The sequence below is a fragment of the Gavia stellata genome, chromosome 3 (genome assembly GCF_030936135.1).
Source record: "Gavia stellata isolate bGavSte3 chromosome 3, bGavSte3.hap2, whole genome shotgun sequence".
In the NCBI taxonomy this organism is placed as follows: domain Eukaryota; kingdom Metazoa; phylum Chordata; class Aves; order Gaviiformes; family Gaviidae; genus Gavia; species Gavia stellata.
Genome location: NC_082596.1, coordinates 7353889 through 7374348, shown reverse-complemented (window position 1 = coordinate 7374348; position 20460 = coordinate 7353889).

The following is a 20460-nucleotide window of genomic DNA, read 5'->3' as shown; positions in this document are numbered from 1 at the left end:
AACAGAGGAGAAGGAAGACCATACTGAGCATTGATTTTTGTCTCAAACATAAGGAAGTCCATTTTGGGAATGGATACAAAAAAGGACTGTTTATTAATGATATCCTGAACCTAAATGGTTTCTGAAAGTTGCCAATCAGTAACCGGACCAAATTTAACTTCCTGCATATAGCTGTCCTGTCTCTTGCTCTAGATAGCAGATAATCTAGACCAAGTTTTTGAAGGACCATGTTACTGAGTTGGTGAGATGAGATTTCACAGAGACATACAAAAGCAGTAGAAAGGTGTGAAAATGTTCATTGATAAGATTATACTGGTTTAAATACAGAATGTAAAAGATCTTTCTGTAAAATTCAGTTCCAGGCAGAAAAAGTAGTCTTATTCCCAATCTCGCTTCTACCACGTTAACATAGCTTCATTGACTTCAGAAATACACCCAGTAGACAAATAACATAAATATATAACACTATTGAAGTCAATGGGCCTCTGATGACTCACGTCAGTTGGAGCTGCAGTTCAGCTTGTTTGCAGAAATTTCCAAACTTGGAAACTCTTTCTCACATTTCTAGCAAAGTCAAAATAGGTCTTTGTGAAAAAACTGCAGCAAACAGTAAATGATGTATGAAATGAAATACCTCATCCATCCCATACATGAAGAATGTGCAGAGGAAGCCTTGCTGCTTTCACCACGCAGTTTCAAACAAGTCCCTGATGCAGAACCATTATTTGTGTGGAGTAATGGGAGGAAGGGGGTGATGCTGTCATTCTTATCTGCTGTCAGGTATGGCACTTCCATATAGAGAAATTCAGTTTTTAACCCTTTATGTAATAGATGTAATAGATACTGTCCTATATTCTTTCAAGCAACTTCCATTGAGTTTGATGGGAGCTGAGCCTGCAGTGCTGGGGATTTATTCATGTCTGTATAAATATTTTACATTATGTTGAATTTTTATAGATATCAGATCTGACCTCTTAGCACATGTCTACGCTACATAGTGAAGTGATGTGTTAAAGATCCCTAAGCTTTCCATCAATAAACTGGCATATCTAGTGTGTACTGATTTACCAGCTTGGTGATGTGTCTGGGCTAATATTTATTGCTTGCAAGATATTGCTCATGCAGCACCAGCTCTGCACCATGTTGCATTTACATCCTTCAGAAGGTTTACATTTCACCTGAATTCCTCCATTTTGAAGCTAGATAACTGGTTCATGCAACTTGTCTAGGTTTTTTCACCAGACAGGACCAAATGGTAGTTCATCTTACTGAATATAAACATCCCTCTGAATAGCTTTTATGAGCTTAATCCACATAGAAAGAGGCTAGAGGACTGGTTTAAATCATCTCAGTCCAGTGAAGTTAGGTGTGGTGAACCCCACCTGAACTTGTAATGGTTGGACTTGATGATCTTACAGGTCTTTTCCAACCTTAGTGATTCTGTGTGATTCTGTGTGTGAAATAATTCAACAGTCATTGTAAGATATCTGCTTTGTACAACCACAAATACTACAAAAGTAAAAAATGTTCTTTTTAATTCTGCACCAGGAGAAAAAGGAGTTCCAGTAAGTTCTGAAACTTAAAAAAAAAAAAGCTGCAGCAAGGCTGGGAAAGCTTCTGAAAAGGAGCATTTGTTTTCCGTACCACTGGATTTCTAAAACTTTTCTCATTTTTAGTGGCATGAAGATTTCATATCCTAATGTGACAGGCAAATGAGCTTTGCAGTATGCTTACGATTTTGAAAACCTGAATCTACAGATGTTTGACTTTATTGTTGGCATCTCTGCTATGACAATCATGTCTGACCCACACAGGATAGGAGTTTAACAAGGATCGTGCACCATTCTCTGCCTATTGCAGTAAGTTTTTCTCACTGTAATATAATGGATGGCCATGGATTAAAATCTTTGTGGTGACTATGTGGGGACTGGTTTCCAGTAGCACTCAAGCAGTCAGCAAAGCAGCTCATACTCAGAGTATTTGTATTTAAGCGTCTCCAAAATTCCCACTGTTTTTATAAATCATGTGTCTAAATTCTTAGCCTCCTCTATTATTCATTTGACTGTGAAGGTCTGCTTGGCAGAGATGTGGTAGGAAATTTAGCCATCAGGATTGGGATGCTTCTGAGTTCCAGTGTGCTCTTCCTGAAGCTTTGTTGGAAACAGTTTGCTTGTCTCTGAAAGCAGGGTGATGTGATCACTCTTGGCAGTCACAGTTTCCCCCCTGTATTTTGTTTTGTTCCAAGAATGCCAAGAAAATGTTCCTTCTTTTAGAAAATAGCCTTCTCCCTGCTGAATTCACATTAAAATATCCTCAGAGGGCTTTACTGTCACCTTCTGTAGGTTAAAACAACAGGATGTCCCCCCTTCCTCCCCCTAACTTCGAAGAACCTCACACTGGGTTGCCTTTTAAAGCTTTTGAGCTACAGTCTGTTATCTACATGCAGTCAGCATCATGCCAAAGAGCAGCATCTGAAGACCTGAAAACTGCATTTGCTTTTTGGTAGAAAAGAATCAACATGCAGAGTTATTAGATATCCTCAGTCTCTACCACTCTGTAGGATACGTGAATGTGGCAGCTGCTGCTGTGATTTCTGTGCAGTGTAGACACATCCAAGTTAACGAGAAACTAGCTTGCTAAGGCAGAAGTAACCATTTAGCCTGTCCCTTCCCAAATGTCACATGATTTTCTGTGCTGTTTGGTCCAGTCTGCTTGGGTCACAGGCCCACAAATTCCAAAGCAGTTCATATGTGTTTTTACTAGATGATAGTGGTGCAGCTAAGATTCATGACACTGGGTAAGAAAAAAGATTTCCATATCTCAGCGTTACTTATCTGCCTCAAGAATATGTATCTATCTATTTCCAAAAGGGATGGAGGGGTTGACAAGCTGATGCTGTCATGAGCAACATGTCAGCTGGCCAGAGCCAGAGCTCCACAGAGGAGATAGATAGCATGAAGGTGAAGAGTTCAGATGAGCATGAGGGAAAGCACAGTGACACAGCATGAGCAAGGGAAGCATGTCGTTCTCCATTCCCAGAGCAGGCCATTGCAAAAGGGAAACTTCTTCCCTATGTTTGCATTTGGGAGTTTGCAGGGGCTTTGATACACAACAAAGTTATCACGTGTCAATTGTTTACCAGCTGAACCTTAGTATCTGCTGGTGGTGAACAGGATGTACTTTGACTTCACTTAAGCCTCTTTTACTGTGTGCTAAAAGATATGAAATTAACTTTGCCACCTTTGATTTGGAGTCAAGATCCATCTTACAGTATTTGAAGAGAAGTTTCACTCAGGAATCTCTCATCTACTTTAGTAACTGAAAACAGACCATGAAATATGATCACTTTGAGCAGAGAACAGACAACCCCTATCCTCCCATTCCTTTGTGACAATCGTTTCCTGACCCAGCAGTCAGAGCACCACTTCCCCAAACTTGTGTGCACTGCAAGACATACACATGGAAACTAATGCAAGCTCAATGATGTCCTTGGAGCTCTTAATCTTAATGAACATCTAATACCACCTCAAATACCTACCCGAGAAGATAGGAAAATAAGGGCAAGATTAATTCTAACACCAAATACACTACAATAATGCATGATACATTGAGGTGCTGCAGTGTGTCCAAAGAAGAGCAACGAAGCTAGAGAACAAGTCTTATGAGGAATGGCTGAGGCAACTGGGGTTATTTAGCCTGGAGAAGAGGAGACTCAGGGGAGACCTTAACACTCTCTACAACTACCTGAAAGGAGGTTGTAGCGAGGCGGGTGTCGGTCTCTTCTCCCAGGTAACAAGTAATAGGACAAGAGGAAACAGCCTCAAGATGCACTAGGGGAGGTTTAGATTGGATATTAGGAAAAACTTGTTCACTGAAAGGGTTTATCAAACACTGGAATAGGCTGCCCAGGGAATTGATTGAGTCACCATCCCTGGAGGTATTTAAAAGTATAGATGTGGCATTTAGGGACATAGTTTACTGGGACTAGGCAGTGTTAAGTTTACGATTGGACTCAACGATCTTAAAGGTCTTTTCCAACCTAAATGATTCTATGATTCTATATAATCCATGACATCCAGACACAGAAAGAGGAGAAAGAGCACCTCTAAGATATGTATTTTCTTACAACTCATGACAAATGAGGGAAGGAGTTAAGAAACACAGAGGGAGATTTTGTTTTGAATTGCCACTTTCAGAGGAATTGACCCTACAGTCAAAGCATTGATCTAATTTGCCAACATTTAGATGTTACAGAGGAAGTCAGAGCAATCAAAAGTTTAAAATAAAAAAAAAATGGAAAAAGAAAAAAGTTAGACTGAGTATTAAGGAAAACAGAACAAAAGAAACACTTTAAAAAGAGAGCTACAGTGAATTGCTAAGAGAAATGGTGGAAACCCCAAAGCATTCATTGTACAATTTTTTTTCTGGCCAGAGCAAAAAATATACTTTGGAGAACAATTTTTCATTGTCAGGGGAATCAAGTATATTTCCTACTATATCTTTCTTATCACAGGTTTCTATGAATATGTGAGATAAACCAATGGGGGAAAGCCGTTAGCTTCAGCGCTCTGAAGCAGAAGGGTAGCATTGATGCAATTCTGTTGTTAAAGACTGAATTCTTTTTTTTCCCTCCAGGTGATGAAAGAATTCTAGGTGACAACAGGCTGTGTGAAAAAAAAATTAGGAATGTGTAGAGAAATACAGCTATACTACTTGGTGTTCCCAGTCCCAGCTTGAAGCATCAGGTTTCTGCAAGTATAGCTAGGGGAATGTCTGTGCAATCAGTTCAGGAAATGTGCCTGCTTTTGTTACGCAGCGGAGCAGGTTCATGTTTCTTTGCAACATCACTGTGAACTTTAAACATCATGTTCATGTACGTCTGGTTAAATACCTTCAAGGCTTTCCCTTTCTGCTACTTAAGACTATATTCCTATTAAAACTGGTGTTTCACTGTTGTTTCAAAGAGATTAAATATACAATGTCTTATACATAGCTTGAACCTTTCATATTTGCATCCAAGCATGTTCAGGGAATATCACTATATAGTTACAGAAATATCCTATATAACAAACACCCTATAAGAAAGGAACAAAGGCTTGGATCAGTCTTTTGTTTTCTGAATAGGTGATTTGCTTTTAATACTACCTTTTTCTTGTTTACATAGAAGGTTTACAATCATACCTCATTTCAGGAGAAATGATAATTCAGAGGAACTGGTCACTTTTGACAGTAAAAGGATATTTTATGTGGTCCTCCATTCAGTCCCAAAGAGAAATAAACAAAATCATACAGGTCCAGCCACGTGAATTTCAGGTCATCAGAAATGTTGGAAGGAAAGTAATAGCTTATCAATTGGCAACAGTATAAAAAAGTTAGGAAAAAATACAATGTATTATCCAGGCAGCCAAACTGAGAGCATAAATGAAAGATTAATGGTTCATATGTTTTTCATTGTGGTACATTGACACCTTTGACCAAAGGGAGGGAAAATATCCTTCTACTAGAATTAAACAGTGATTTCTCAGTCAGACAGCTGCACTAGATTCTTGTGGGGGTTAGCAATCAGAGAGAGATCAAGACCTACATTTTCTGGAGTCTGCTATGCAATCACTTCCATAGTACAAAATAAGTCATAGGAAGCAATTACATGTCCAAATTCTTTTATGCACATGATCATAGGCTTTCTTTTTTAAAACAGTAGTTCCGTGGAGTTATTGGTGTGGTTTTACTACGAAAAATACTGTTGTATTTGAGATTTTGCACTAGAGGATCACAGAATTCATTTTGTGTTGCCTGTTTGTAAGTTTTATTTTACTTTAATAGATCTGGTTATGGATGTGGAGTATGCAGTTGAGTAGCATACCTTTTAAATGGCTTAGGATCAGATTCTTTCAGGGCACTTCAGATGTGTTCTTGTTTTAGTTTTACAAGGGAAAGTATTGATATTGTAAAAGCAGAGTGTAAACAGGCTATATTGCACAGCAGGGCGTGCTCCCGTGCATATAGGAGTAATTGTGCCCTCTCCCCGTTGCCAGCAGTGATGTATCAAACCTCTCCAGTGCACCCCCAGGGCTGCAGCACAGATGAACATTGTTCTAACCAAGGGATTGTGCTGGGGAAACACTCTTTTGGGTCAGAGTTGATGGCACACTTTGCAGCTGAGGTGGTCTAGAGAAGATATGGGTGTAACAGGCCCCTCACAATCATGAGGTACCAGCCACAAGCCTGTTTTGGAGAACACCTGGATTCCTGTCCCTGATGTTACACTGCAAAAGGGTCACTGTGTGCTTACAATTATCAATTCTTCTCTCTGTATCACCCAGTAAATGCAGCACTTGGTTCTCCATCGAAGGTGGGAGGGAAGAATGGGCCAGAATCATACAACAGCCACTTTGTGATGCCAGATTCAGTCCACAAGCCCCTGCTTGAAAAGTCCTGCTGGTTCTCACAGGCTAAACCTAGGCAAGGATCTGGGAGTGCCTCCAAACTCTGGGTCATCTACCTCTGCCCCAGTGCTGTTATGACTCTGTAACAGACTGGAGCAATCAGCCCTGCACCTTGTTTTAATATAACAGATGCCAAGGTTGGATACATGGGAGACAAGGACCCTGGACCATCCATGTCTCATCACGTCCCAGAAACAAGATGATAACACAGGCAAAGTCTTCCTTTACAAAAATCATCTAAGCCCAACAGAGTATCAATATATTTGCTCCTAAGCATGAAATACTGTATAGTTTTCAAGTATACAGTTGTAATTATCTGCCAGTCACATCTATCCATAACTAATATTGACTCAAAACTCTCTACATCAATATATAAAGTAACTATATAAAAGAAACCTCTCTGTGACCCTAACTTTTCTGGCTGTATCTGCAGATCTGAGTTTTTTGCATTTCTCTACATAGTGCTTCATTCCTCTATAATGATATACCTTTTGTGGAGTGTCAATATATAATTAGAGGTGTGTGTTGTATGTCATAGTGTTAATCTTACTACAAAACATGAAAGTTCAGATTCACTCCTGTAAATCAGTAAAGCTCCATTAAAATCAATAGCACTGCAGTGATCTGATCTTCTTGTGCATCCTAATCTCATTATTTTCTTTCTTTTGTGTAAACCAAATTACTATTTTCTGAACTCATATAACTTGTTTTCCTTAAATTTACCCACTACAATGGCCTCAAGTTGCGACAGGGGAGGTTCAGGCTAGACATTAGGAAAAAGTTCTTCACTGAGAGAGTGGTGAAACACTGGAATAGGCTGCCCAGGGAGGTGGTAGAGTCACCCTCCCTGGAGGTATTCAAGGAGCGTGTGGATGTGGCATTGTGGGATGTAGCTTGATGGACATGGTGCTGTGTGGTGTTGGGTGGGTTATGGCTTGTTATTTTGTTATTGTTGTTGTGTGGCGTGGGTTTTGTGGTTGTGTTGTGGGTTTTTTTTTTTTTTTTTTTGTGGATTTTTGATGTTGTGTGGTGTGTGGTTTTTTTTTTTTTTTTTTTTTTTTTTTTTTCCCCCCCCCCAGGTTGGACTCGATGATCTTACAGGTCTTTTCCAACCGTACTGATTCTGTGATTCTGCTAGATTTTTATAGAAATAAATAAATATAGAGAATAGCTATAGTTAACAATAGGAAGATTAAATATAGAATTTTATGCCATAGTGCAAAAAAAGCAGCTGATAATGACATCTTGCTCTAATTAAAGTATGTTAATTATGGGAACAGATTTATTCAAATTATACTTCCTATGTGTAAGTGTAATATCTAACAGATTTTTAAATATTTCTGCAAGCATGGAAGTAAGATAATTGAAATCCCTCACATTTCAGCTAGAGTTAGCCAATTCCCATTTTCTAATGCCATATATGAAACACTATTTTACAAATTAAAAGCTAAGTGAAAAAGCTGAGTTACTGATTTTAATCTAGAAGGATGATTTTAAGACTATGAAACCAATAGGAACAATGGGGACTTGGTATCACTGGCTGTTTTCTGATTTGGGAGATTTCCAAAGAAACTCTGAACTGAAAGAAAGCTTTAGTCATTTGTACTCCCTTGGGCACTGACTCCGTTTAAAGGCACTCTGCTATGTGTATGTGCTGGATGACGTAGTCAGGAAGTTGGGTAGTGAAAGTATCAAGACAGATAATTTTAGAGCCATATCCCATTGCCACAGAGTCTGACTGAAGTAGCCCTTCCATGGATTTCAATGGACTTAGAGGCTCTCAGGTCTGAATTCAGTTGCTTAAACATAGGCAGCTAGTGTAATTTGAAATGTGCTTGGGTATCTGAGACATCTAAATAGTACTAGTCAATATGAACCCATGACTTTCAGGAGTGACAGCTGAATCTAGACTTGTGGGATCCCCTCAGGCACAGCAAATGGCACTAAGTTCCTCTGTGTGGGCAACTAAATCAAGCCCCCAGGGCTGAATTAATTTTCCCTAACGAGACTTACACAATATATGTATCTACATCTGAGTTAGTCTCCCTGTCAGACCTTTACAGGCAGGAACAGGTACAGTGCATTTGACGTATTTCAGATGTTTACATTGGGATGAGATATCTTATCCCCAGTTCTTCACTGGCTCTAAAAAGATTTCAGAAAACTCAGTTATTAGCATCTTCACTGTAGATACCTTGGCTTGTTGCGGTGCTCTAAATACAAACATTAAGGGTCATCTGCTATTCTGCCTGTATCTGAGTTGCCTAGTAGCTCACATCAGTGTCCATTTCATAACACTTTATCTGTTTACCCTGCAGAATGATTTGTGTGCTGTGGATCTGCCTCCTTACATGATTAGTGTCCCATAAGCCTTACAAATCTAATTAAACTGAAGAGGAAGTTTATGGCAAATTCAGACCTTTGACTCTTGACTGTTTAGGAGCCTGGTGGACAGAGCCCCTTGGGAGGCAGTCCTGAAAGGCAAAGGAGTCCAGGAAGGCTGGACACTCTTCAAGAAGGAAGTCTTAAAGGTGCAGGAGCCATCTGTCCCCATGTGCTGGAAGATGAGCTGGCGGGGGAGAAGACTGGCCTGGCTGAAGAGAGAGATTTTGGTGGAAGTCAGGAAAAAGAAGAGAGTTTATGACCTGTGGAAGAAGGGGCAGGCAACTCAGGAGGACTACAAGGATGTTATGAAGTTTTGCAGGGAGGAAATTTGAAGGGCCAAAGCCCAACTAGAACTTAACCTGGCGACGACCATAAAAGACAACAAAAAAATGTTTCTATTAAATATACTAGCGAAAAAAGGAGGACTGAGGAGAATCTTCATCCCTCACTGGATGCGGGGGGAAAAACATAGTGACAAGGGATAAAGAAAAGGCTGAGGTACTTAATGCTTTTTTTGCCTCAGTCTTTAATTGTAAGACCAGTTGTTCTCCAGGTACCCAGCCTCCTGAGCTGGAAGATAGGGAAGGGGAGCAGAATGAAGCCCCCACAATCCAAGGGGAAATGGTTAGCAACCTGCTACAACACTTAGACACCCACAAGATATGGGAGTGGATGGGATCCACCCAAGGGTACTGAGGGAGCTGGTGGAAGAGCTCAACAAGCCACCTTCCATCATCTACCAGCAGTCCTGGCTAACCGGGGAGGTCCCAGTGGACTGGAGGTTAGCGAATGTGATGCCCATCTTCAAGAAGAGCCAGCAGGAGGATCCAGGGAACTACAGGCCTGTCAGCCTGACCTTGGTGCTGGGGAAAGTCATGGAGCAGGTCATCTTGAGAGCCTTCACATGGCATGTACGGGACAACCAGGCAATCAGGCCCAGTCAGCATGGGTTTATGAAAGGCAGGTCCTGCCTGACTAACCTCATCTTCTATCACAAGGTGACCCACCCAGTGGGTGAGGGAAAGGCTGTGGATGTAGTCTGCCTAGACTTTAGTAAAGCCATTGACACTATTTCCCACAGCATTCTCCTGGAGAAATTGACTGCTCGTGGCTTGGATGGGTGCACTCTTCTCTGGGTAGAACACTGGCTGGATGGCCAGGCCCAAAGGGCTGTGGTGAATGCAGTTAAATCCAGTTGGTGGCCAGTCACAAGTGGAGTCCCCCAGGGCTCAGTTTTGGGGCCAGTTCTGTTTAATAACTTTATTGATGATCTGGATGAGGGGATTGAGTGCTCCCTCAGCAAGTTTGCAGACAACACCAAGTTGGGCTGGAGTGTTGATCTGCTCGAGGGTAGGAAGGCTCTGCAGAGGGATCTGGACAGGCTGGATCGATGGGCCCAGGCCAATGGTATGAGGTTCAACAAGGCCAAGTGCCGGGTCCTGTACTTGGGTCACAACAACCCCACGCAACTCCAGAGGCTTGGGGACGAATGGCTGGAAAGCTGCCCAGCGGAGAAGAACCTGGGGTGTTGATTGACAGCCGGCTGAATGTGAGCCAGCAGTGTGCCCAGGTGGCCAAGAAGGCCAATGGCATCCTGGCCTGTATCAGAAATAGTGTGGCCAGCAGGAGCAGGGAGGTGATCGTGCCTCTGTACTCAGCTCTGGTGAGGCCGCACCTCGAATGCTGTGTTCAGTTTTGGGCCCCTCACTCCAAGAAGGACATTGAGGTGCTGGAGCGTGTCCAGAGAAGGGCGACGAAGCTGGTGAGGGGTCTGGAGCACAAGTCTGATGAGGAGCGGCTGAGGGAGCTGGGGTTGTTCAGTCTGGAGAAGAGGAGGCTGAGGGGAGACCTTATCACTGTCTACAACTACCTAAAAGGAGGTTGTAGAGAGGTGGGTGCTGGTCTCTTCTTCCAAGTGACTAGTGACGAGGAGGAAATGGCCTCAAGGTTCATCAGGGGAGGTTTAGACTGGGTATTAGGAAAAGCTTCTTCACTGAAAGAGTTGTCAGACATTGGAATAGGCTGCCCAGGGAGGTGGTGGAGTCCCCATCCCTGGAGGTATTTAAAAGACATGTGGATGAGGCGCTTACGGACATGGTTTAGTGGTGGACTTGGCAGGGTTAGGTTTACTGTTGGACTCGATGATCTTAAATGCCTTTTCCAACCTAAATGATTCTATGATTCTATGACTCCATCATTTTGACCGCTACCTAGCCTGCCTACACAGTTTTCCTCTGATAATTAGTCACAGTCCACCACAGGAGGAAGGTCCTTTTGCTTCCATTATTTCAGAGCTTCCTGCCTCTGGCTGAGAAGAAGAAAAGGGTATTGGTACTGTAAGACATTAATTTAAAAGGCAGCAAGATGGCAACTGGAAGCTTTCCAGTAACTTTAATGGACTTCGTGCTGGAATCATAAAGACAAAGTCTCAACAAACACCTTCACTGAGAAAGTGACTTGCTGAAATAAGTCATACAGGGCTGATCACAATGTTTCACATTGTTCACATGACCCTGTATGCCTTCATGTTTCTCAGTATGATGCAATCTCTTCAAAATATCCCATGGGAATTTGTCTGTGTTTTGATTTCCATTTGAATTGTGAATCTACACTTCTCTGAAGTTTAAGTCTGCTGTGGGTTGGCCTTGGCCAGCAGCCACGCACCCACATGGCCGCTTGCTCACTCCCATCTCCCTCCCGCGTCCCCACAGGATGGGGGAGAGATTAAGAGCAAAAGTGAGAAAACTTGTGGGTCGAGATAATGACTGTTTAATAAGTGAAGGAAAGATGAAAAAAAAAAAAAAAAGAAAAATTAAAGGAAAAAAAAAGGAAAGAAAAATTAAAGGAAAAAAAAAAAGTGATGCAAAAGCAATCACTCACCACCTCCCACCAGCAGACCCATGCCCAGCCACTCTCTGAGCAGTAGCCACCTTGGAAATCAAGTGCCCTCCTCCCACCCCCTTCTTCTTCTACCCCAGTTTTTATTGCTGAGCATGATGTTATATGGTATGGAATAGACCTTTGGCCAGTTCAGGTCAGCTGTCCAAGCTGTGTCCCCTTCCCAGTCTCTTGCCTACCCTCAGCCTACTCACTGGTGGGGCAGAGTGGGAAAAACAGAAAGCCTTGCCATCGTGCAAGCACTGTTCAGCAATAGCCAAAGCACTGGTATGCAACCAACACTGGTTTAGCCATAAATCCAAAACACAGCACCACATGGGATGCAGTGAAGAAAATTAACTCCATCCCAGCCAGACCCAGTACAAGTTCTAATGTCATTGCCTTCTTGGGGGCAAGGCAAAACCAGGAATACTGGAGAACAGCATAGTTTATCTATGTGCTACCACCTACTGAGGGTTGGACACAGTAAAGGGCTGAAGGGATGAGAGGAGTGGAGCAGTTCCAGAATCAGACTGAACATCTCATCTGTCTGTCTATAGCTCCCAACATAACTCAACTGTTGTTATTAAGGGCTAATTGTTGATTTGCTGCATGGATGGTCTAAAATAGAAAAGCAGTCAGATATTATTGTCACTTCAGATCAGATTCCCAAGGACACAATGAAGGTTGCATTGGATTATTTTCACATTGTCCATTTTTTTGGCCCTACCTAAGCAACAGCGTTAGTTTCACTTTAAAGGGAATACAGAAATAAATATATAGGTTTACATCTTAAAATGCAGAAACCTTTCACTGTGCAGTCTAAGCCTTTTACCAGACAACCAGAATTTTTCTACTTGATTTGTATATGTTAGAGCCCTCCTTGCTTTGATTGTACATCCTTTCCCTCCTGATCTAAATAGACAGAGTTCATCACTGCATTTTACTGAGCATTTGCCAAGAGAAGGTGCTGGTTTTCATGCGAGGTGTTGGAAACATCTCAAAATACAGGCTGTACAGCAGAACACTCAGCTTTTAAATTGGTTTAGGATTTTTTCCCCTGAAAAGTGTTATATTGGCACACAAAATATCTTTCTGTGGCAGTTTGTGTGGAACAGACACCCCATTACTAACAACATGTGCTCAGTCCATCAGTAGTTGAAGTGTTTTGTTTGGAAGCTCCGGCCTTGCCTTTTGGGTTTTTTTTTTTTTTCAGTTGAGGAAGCTATTGTTATCACACCATGCAAGCAACAGTGGTACCAACTGCCCCAAATATTGTTTTGCTTGCAGCCTCACTGCCACTTATTTAATTATTGTCTCATTTCATTTAAACTACATACTCTAAGAACATTTTAGTACTTGAAGTCAAAGACAACACTTGAGAACATTTTTATATCTTATAAATAGAGACTCAGAAAAGGATAGGGGCACTTGGATGCATTTCTCATTTAATATATAGTTAATTATATTACTTAATAAGAAAGATTGTGCATGAAAACATTGGATGCAGCCAGGAGGTTTTTATGTCATAATCAGTTTTTCAAAACACATTGGATGCATACTGATACTCCAGCTTCTTCTCTTGGGCTCAGGAAATAACTGGAACTGTACATTGCTTTTTACAAGATTTAACTTCATCTTTGCTTGCATGATGACAGTAAGTCAAAAGCTGTAACTGGAATCTGGTGTGAATGAGTTTTGCCAGTGTTTCTCGTTATTATACAGACTGAGCAAAAATACTGGATTCAGACATTATTGTATTTTCACAGAATCACAGAATCACTATGGTTGGAAAAGACCTGTAAGATCAAGTCCAACCATCAACTAACACCAGCATGCCCATTAAACCATGTCCCACAATGCCTCGTCCACACATTCCTTGAACACCTCCACCACCTCCCTGGGCAGCTTATTCCAGTGTTTCACCACTCTCTCAGTAAAGAACTTTTTCCTAATATCCAGCCTGAACCTCCCCTGGTGCAACTTGAGGCCATTTCCTCTTGTCCTGTTGCTAGTCACATGGGAGAAGAGACCAATGCCCACCTCTCTGCAACCTCATTTCAGGTAACTGTAGAGAGCGCATTTGAAATCCCCATCGCTGTGTATGTTTCAACATGTTCTCATCTTTAGGGACTTTTGCAAGCTCAGTGGTGAAAAAAAAATAACAATTGTGTTTGTGGACAAGTAACTGTTCATCTCAGCTTATTAAAACAGTTCTCTGTAACATCAGATGTTTGGTGACAACTTTAAGACAACCACAGTTCCTCCTGCCTGTCCCCAGACAGTATATATCATGAGGGAAGAACTCCATGCTGACTTTGAGTGGGTCACCATGCCCACGTAGCACTGTGCAAGACTGGGAGGAGGTGTTAATTTGTTCCCTTAAAATGCTATGGGTACATAAACAGGAAATGGTGACTGAACCAATAAATCCTTCCTCTCAGGATATTGTCAATGTGAGTACCATACTAAGATGAAAAGGTTTCACTGCATTTTGCTGAAGCAAAGTCCCTATCAGGCTTCACTGAGTCCTTAGAACACGTCCCTTTTTCAAGCACCTCTCTATGCTTGAGAAGAAGTTTCTATTTTGTCCTTTTTTTCTCCAAGTCACCCATGCATTTGTCACAAGACACATAGGCTGAAGCACAATTACAGATCAGAACGCCAACACATTGACCTGAAATATGGAAAGTGCTCTTTCCCTACCTAATGAAGAAACAGCAGATGAGAAATAAACATATAAATGAAAAAAAAAAAAAAGATAATTTCTATCCAACTTAGTAATAAGAAAATAAAGGATTGATAGGTGACCATTTAGTTCTTAGAAAATGTTGAAGTTTCACCAGGGGTATGCTTCCCACAGGAGAGTAACAAATTGTAATCCTCAATGTGAAAGAATTATTACCTTCTTCTGAGGTACTGATGAAGTAAGACTGAGAAAATAAGAATGAAAAGCAAAATATAAATATATACTTTCATCTTAAGAAATAAGACTACATTTGGTGAGACCATTTATTACACTGTATTCCTGCTATCATTAAGTTTTTGTGTGTATTTGTCTACCTCTTTTCCAGATCTATTGTCTGCATTAAGGACACGAATGAAGGCATGTTTACCTGTGTAAGGTTTTGTTTTGTGCTTCCCAAGGTGAATTCAGACTAGTGTTTTTCTGTGGTGTGCCTGGTTTTCCCTTCTGGTTTATTTTATGTGTGGGACATGTCTCAGTAAACAGAGCTCAGTGGTCACTCTAATTTTCATAGTTCAATTTATTAGAATGTGATCAAAAAGTTTGACGTCATGTGGACAAGAAGGGTCATTCCCATGCCTTGTATCTATTAATGAAGTACTGCAGAGCTCAAGAGAGATATAATTATGCTGTTCTGTGAGACGTTTATGAAATTCCATTAGCGAAGTCTTTTACCAGTTTTCAAGGCACTCAAAAAAAAAGAAAAAAGAAGTTATCTGATAACTTGTTTAAGATTTAAAAAAAAAAAATACAAGCTTTCTAGAAGGAACGACAACTACAAGTTATAAAGCACATCAGCAACTCTAGAAAGAACTTACCAATGGCCAGGAAAAACAAAGACTGAAATGAAATGTGTAAATGTTTTTAGAGGGCAGAGGATGAGCCATGCAAAATAGAATTAATCTGACCTCACAGTTTAAGCTATTTGAACATGTGAATGGCAAAGGTTTTGTCATATGTCTTTGCGCTAGCCATCAGTATAACTAATGTGTGTCTCCACATCATGCTGCACTGCCTCTCCCCACAGGACTGTGCTCCTGAATGGTGTTTAAAATAAAGCTGATGGTACGCTGTGTTGATCCTGAGAGGAGCTTGAATTCAGGGGTGAGATTACCCCTTCTTGGCTGACAGAGATAAAATGCATGCAAGAAAGGATTCCTGAGATGTTTCTAAGTCAGTGACAGAGTCAAAAGAAATTGTGCCCAGTGTTTTCCCAGAAAAACTGTCTTCTATAACGTGACATTTAGTCTTTACATGAACTTTTGCTAATGTATCAGATTGCAGAAGACTGTATGAATATTTTGTCCCCAAGGCAGAAATCACGCCCAATACTTCCCTAAGGTAATGCAATTAATTAATGTATTGCTCTTCATCAGAAGAATCTCTCTGGATGTTTTGCGTAATTATAGCTGGGTTCATAGTTATCAGAAATCTCTCTAGAACAGCCACAAACAAGATTTGCTTTCCTAAGCCCACTGTATCTCATTATGACAGTGAAGAGATCATGCCCTGGTGGAATTCATTATTTCAGGGGATATAAGCCAGCCAAAAAGTATAGACAGGACCCTGGAACTTAGGAAAGTGAACTTTTAGTTGTTTAAAGAACTAGTGGATGGAACCCCCTGGGAAACTGCCCTCAGGTATAAAGGAGCAGAATAGAGCTGGCAGCTATTTAAAGACATCTGCCTTAAAGCACAAGAACTCTCAATTCCCATCTTCAAGAAATAGGGCAAGGAAGGCAGGAGACCAGCATGGCCAAGTAAGGACCTCCTGGTCAAACTGAAACACAAGAGGGAAATGCATAGGCAGTGGAAGCAGGGGCATGCATTCTGGGAAGAATATAGGGATACTGCTTGGGTGTGTAAGGATGAGGTCAGGATAGATAGGGCACAGCTGAAGCTAAATTTGGTAAGGAATGTGAAGAACAATAAGAAGGGCTTCTGCAGGAACATTTGTCAGAGAAGGAAGACAAAAGAAATTGTACCCTCTGGTTAAATGAGACAGGGGAACTGGTAACATCTGACATGGAGAAGGCTGAGGTACTCAACAAATTTTTGCCTAATTTTTCACTGGGAATTGCTCTTCCCACACCTTTCAAGTGGATGGACCGCAACACAGGGGCTAAGGGAATGAAGTCCCACACATCATAGGAGAAGATCACATTCGAGACCACCTGAGAAACCTGAATATACATAAATCCATGAGACCCAATGAGATGCATCGCAAGGTCTTGAGGGAACTGACAGATGTAGTTGCCAAGCCACTCTCCATCATATTTCAAAAGTCATGGCAGTCAAGCGAAGTCCCCCAGTGACTGGAAAAATGGAAATATCATGCCCATTTTTAAAAAGGGTCAAAACGAGCACCCTGGGAACTACTGACCACTCAGCCTTACCTCTGTGCCTGCGAAGATCATGGAACAGATTCTTCTGAAAGCTATGTCAAGGCATATGGATGACTGGGAGGTATTTAGAGACAGCCAACATGGCTTCACAAAGGGCAAGTCTTGCCTGACCAACCTAGTGGCCTTCTATGATGAAGTGACTACATCAATGGACAAGGGAAGAGCTACAGATGTCATCTATCTGGACTTCTGTAAGGCCTTTGACATGGTCCACCACCACATCCTTCTCTCTAAATTGGAAAGATATGGATTTGATGGGTGGACTGTTTGGTGGATGAGGAACTGGCTGGGTGGTCACATCCAGAGAGTTACAGTCAGCAGGTCAATGTCCGGATGGACATTGGTGATGAGTGGTGTCTCTCAGGGGTCCGTATTGGGACCAGTACTGTTTAATATATTCATCAGTGACATAGACAGTGGGATCGAGTGCACCCTCAGAAAGTTTGCAGATGACACCAAGCTGAGTGGTGCAGTTGATCTGCTTGGGAAGGGATATCATCCAGAGGCACCTTGACAGGCTTGAGGAGTGAGCCCATGTGAATCTCATGAAGTTCAACAAGGTCAAGTGCAAGGTTCTGCACCTGGGTTGGTGCAATCACCAGTAGCAGTTCAGGCAGAGTGATGAATTGATTGAGAGCAGCCCTGTGGAGAAGGACTTGGGGATATAGCTAAATAAAAATTTGGACATGAGCTGGCACTAAGCCCAGAAAGTTAATAGTATCCTGGGCTGCATAAAAAGAAGCATGGCCAGCAGGTTTAGGGAGGTGATTCCCTCCCTCTATCCTGCTCTGGTGTGACCCCACCTGGAGTACTGCATCCAGCCCTGGGAATCCCAGCATAAGAAAGACATGGACCTATTAGACCAGGTCCAGAGGAGGCCACAAAAATGGTCAGAGGTCTGAAACACCTCCCTTATGAAGAAAGGCTGAACGAGGTGAGGCTGTTCAGCCTGGAGAAGGCTACATGGAAAACTTATTGCAGCCTTTTAAGACTTAAATGGGGCTTATAAGAAAGACAGAGAGGGATTTTTTGAAGGTTTGTAGTGATAGGACAAGGGCTAATGGCTTTAAACTGAAAAAGGATAGATTTAGATTAAATACAAGGAAGAAATTCTGTACAATGAGAGTGGTGAGACGCTGGAACAGGTTGCCCAGAGAAGCTGTGGATGTTCCATCACTGAAAGTGTTCAAGGTCAGGTTGGATGGGGCTTTGAGCAACCTCGTATAGTAAAAGATGTCCCTGCCCATGGCAGGGTGGTTGGAACTAGATGAGCTGGAAGCCATCATGCAGCGGGGCAGCTATGACGTAGTCGCCATCACAGAAACATGGTGGGACGACTCGCATGGCTGGAGTGCTGCGATGGAGGGCTATAAGCTCTTCAGGAGGGACAGGCAAGGAAGGAGAGGCGGTGGGGTGGCTTTGTATGTTAGGGAGTGTTTTGATTGCATAGAGCTGGATGATTGTCACGACGGGGTTGAATGCTTATGGGCAAGGATGAGGGGGAAGGCAAACAAGGCGGATATCCTGCTGCGGGTCTGTTATAGACCACCCGACCAGGGCGTAGAGGCCGATGAAGCGTTCTACAAGCGACTGGCAGAAGTCTCACAGTCGCAAGCCCTTGCTCTTGTGGGGGACTTCAACTTACCGGATGTCTGCTGGAAGTACAACACAGCTAAGAGGAAACAGTCCCAGAGGTTCCTCGAGTGTGTGGAAGATAACTTCCTCACGCAGCTGGTAAGCGAGCCTACAAGGAAAGGTGCCCTGCTTGACCTGCTGTTTACGAACAGAGAGGGTCTGGTGGGAGAAGTGAAGGTCGGAGGCCGTCTTGGGCTTAGAGACCATGAAATGATAGAGTTTTCAATTTTTAGCCAAGTAAGGAGGCGGGTGAGCAATACCGCTACCATGGACTTCCGGAGGGCAGACTTTGCCCTGTTCAGGGCACTGGTTGGGAGGGTCCCTTGGGAGACGGTCCTGAAGGGCAAAGGGGCCCAGGAAGGCTGGACCTTCTTCAAGAGGGAAATCTTGAAGGCGCAGGAGCAGGCAGTGCCCCTGTGCCGTAAGAAGAGCCAGCGGGGAAGACGGCCGGCCTGGCTGAACAAGGAGCTTATGCTGAGGCTCAGGGAAAAAAAGAGAACTTACCACCTCTGGAAAAAGGGGCAGGCAAGTGAAGAAGAATACAAGGACCTCGTTAGGTCATGCAGGGAGGGAATTAGGAAGGCGAAAGCCCAGCTAGAGCTCAACCTGGCCACGGTCGTGAGGGACAACAAAAAAAGCTTCTATAAATACATTAACAACAAAAAGAGGGCCAAGGAGGATCTCCATCCTCTACTGGATGCGGCGGGGAACATTGTCACGACGGATGAGGAAAAGGCTGAGGTACTTAATGCCTTCTTTGCCTCAGTCTTTAACAGCCACACCAGGTATCCCCAGGGTATCCGTCTCCCTGAGCTGGATGACAGGGATGGAGAGCAAAATAGGCTCCCCATGATCCAGGAGGAAGCAGTTAACGACCTGCTATGCCACCTGGACACTCATAAGTCTATGGGGCCTGATGGCATCCACCCAAGGGTGCTGAGGGAGCTGGCGGAGGAGCTTGCCAAGCCGCTCTCCATCATTTATCAACAGTCCTGGTCAACGGAGGAGGTCCCGGATGACTGGAGGCTTGCCAACGTGACGCCCATCTACAAGAAGGGTCGGAAGGAGGATCTGGGGAACTACAGGCCTGTCAGCCCGACCTCAGTGCCGGGGAAGGTTATGGAGAGGCTCATCTTGAGGGCGCTCACGGAACACGTGCAGGATAACCAAGGGATCAGGCCCAGCCAGCACGGGTTCATGAAAGGCAGGTCCTGCTTGACCAACCTGATCTCCTTCTATGACCAGGTGACCCGCCTAGTGGATGAGGGGAAGGCTGTTGATGTTGTCTACCTGGACTTCAGCAAAGCCTTTGACACTGTTCCCCACAGTATTCTCCTAGAGAAGCTGGCGGCCCGTGGTTTAGACAGGTACACTCTTCGCTGGGTAAAAAACTGGCTGGATGGCCGAGCCCAGAGAGTTGTAGTGAATGGGGTGAAATCCAGCTGGCGGCCGGTCACAAGCGGAGTCCCCCAGGGCTCAGTTTTGGGACCGGTCTTGTTTAATGTCTTTATTGATGATCTGGATGAGGGGATAGAGTGCTCCCTCAGCAAGTTTGCAGACGACACCAAGTTGGGAGGGAGTGTTGATCTGCTTGAGGGTAGGAAGGCTCTGTAGAGGGATCTGGACAGGCTGGATCGATGGGCTGAGGCCAACCAGATGAAGTTCAATAAGGCCAAGTGCCGGGTTCTACACTTCGGCCACAACAGCCCCAGGCAACGCTACAGGCTTGGGGATGAGTGGCTGGAAAGCTTCCCCGCAGAAAAGGACCTGGGGGTGTTGCTCAACAGCCGGCTGAATATGAGCCAGCAGTGTGCCCAGGTGGCCAAGAAGGCCAACGGCATCCTGGCCTGTATCAGAAATGGTGTGGCCAGCAGGAGCAGGGAGGTGATCATGCCTCTGTACTCGGCTCTGGTAAGGCCGCACCTCGAATACTGTGTTCAGTTTTGGGCCCCTCACTACAAGAAAGA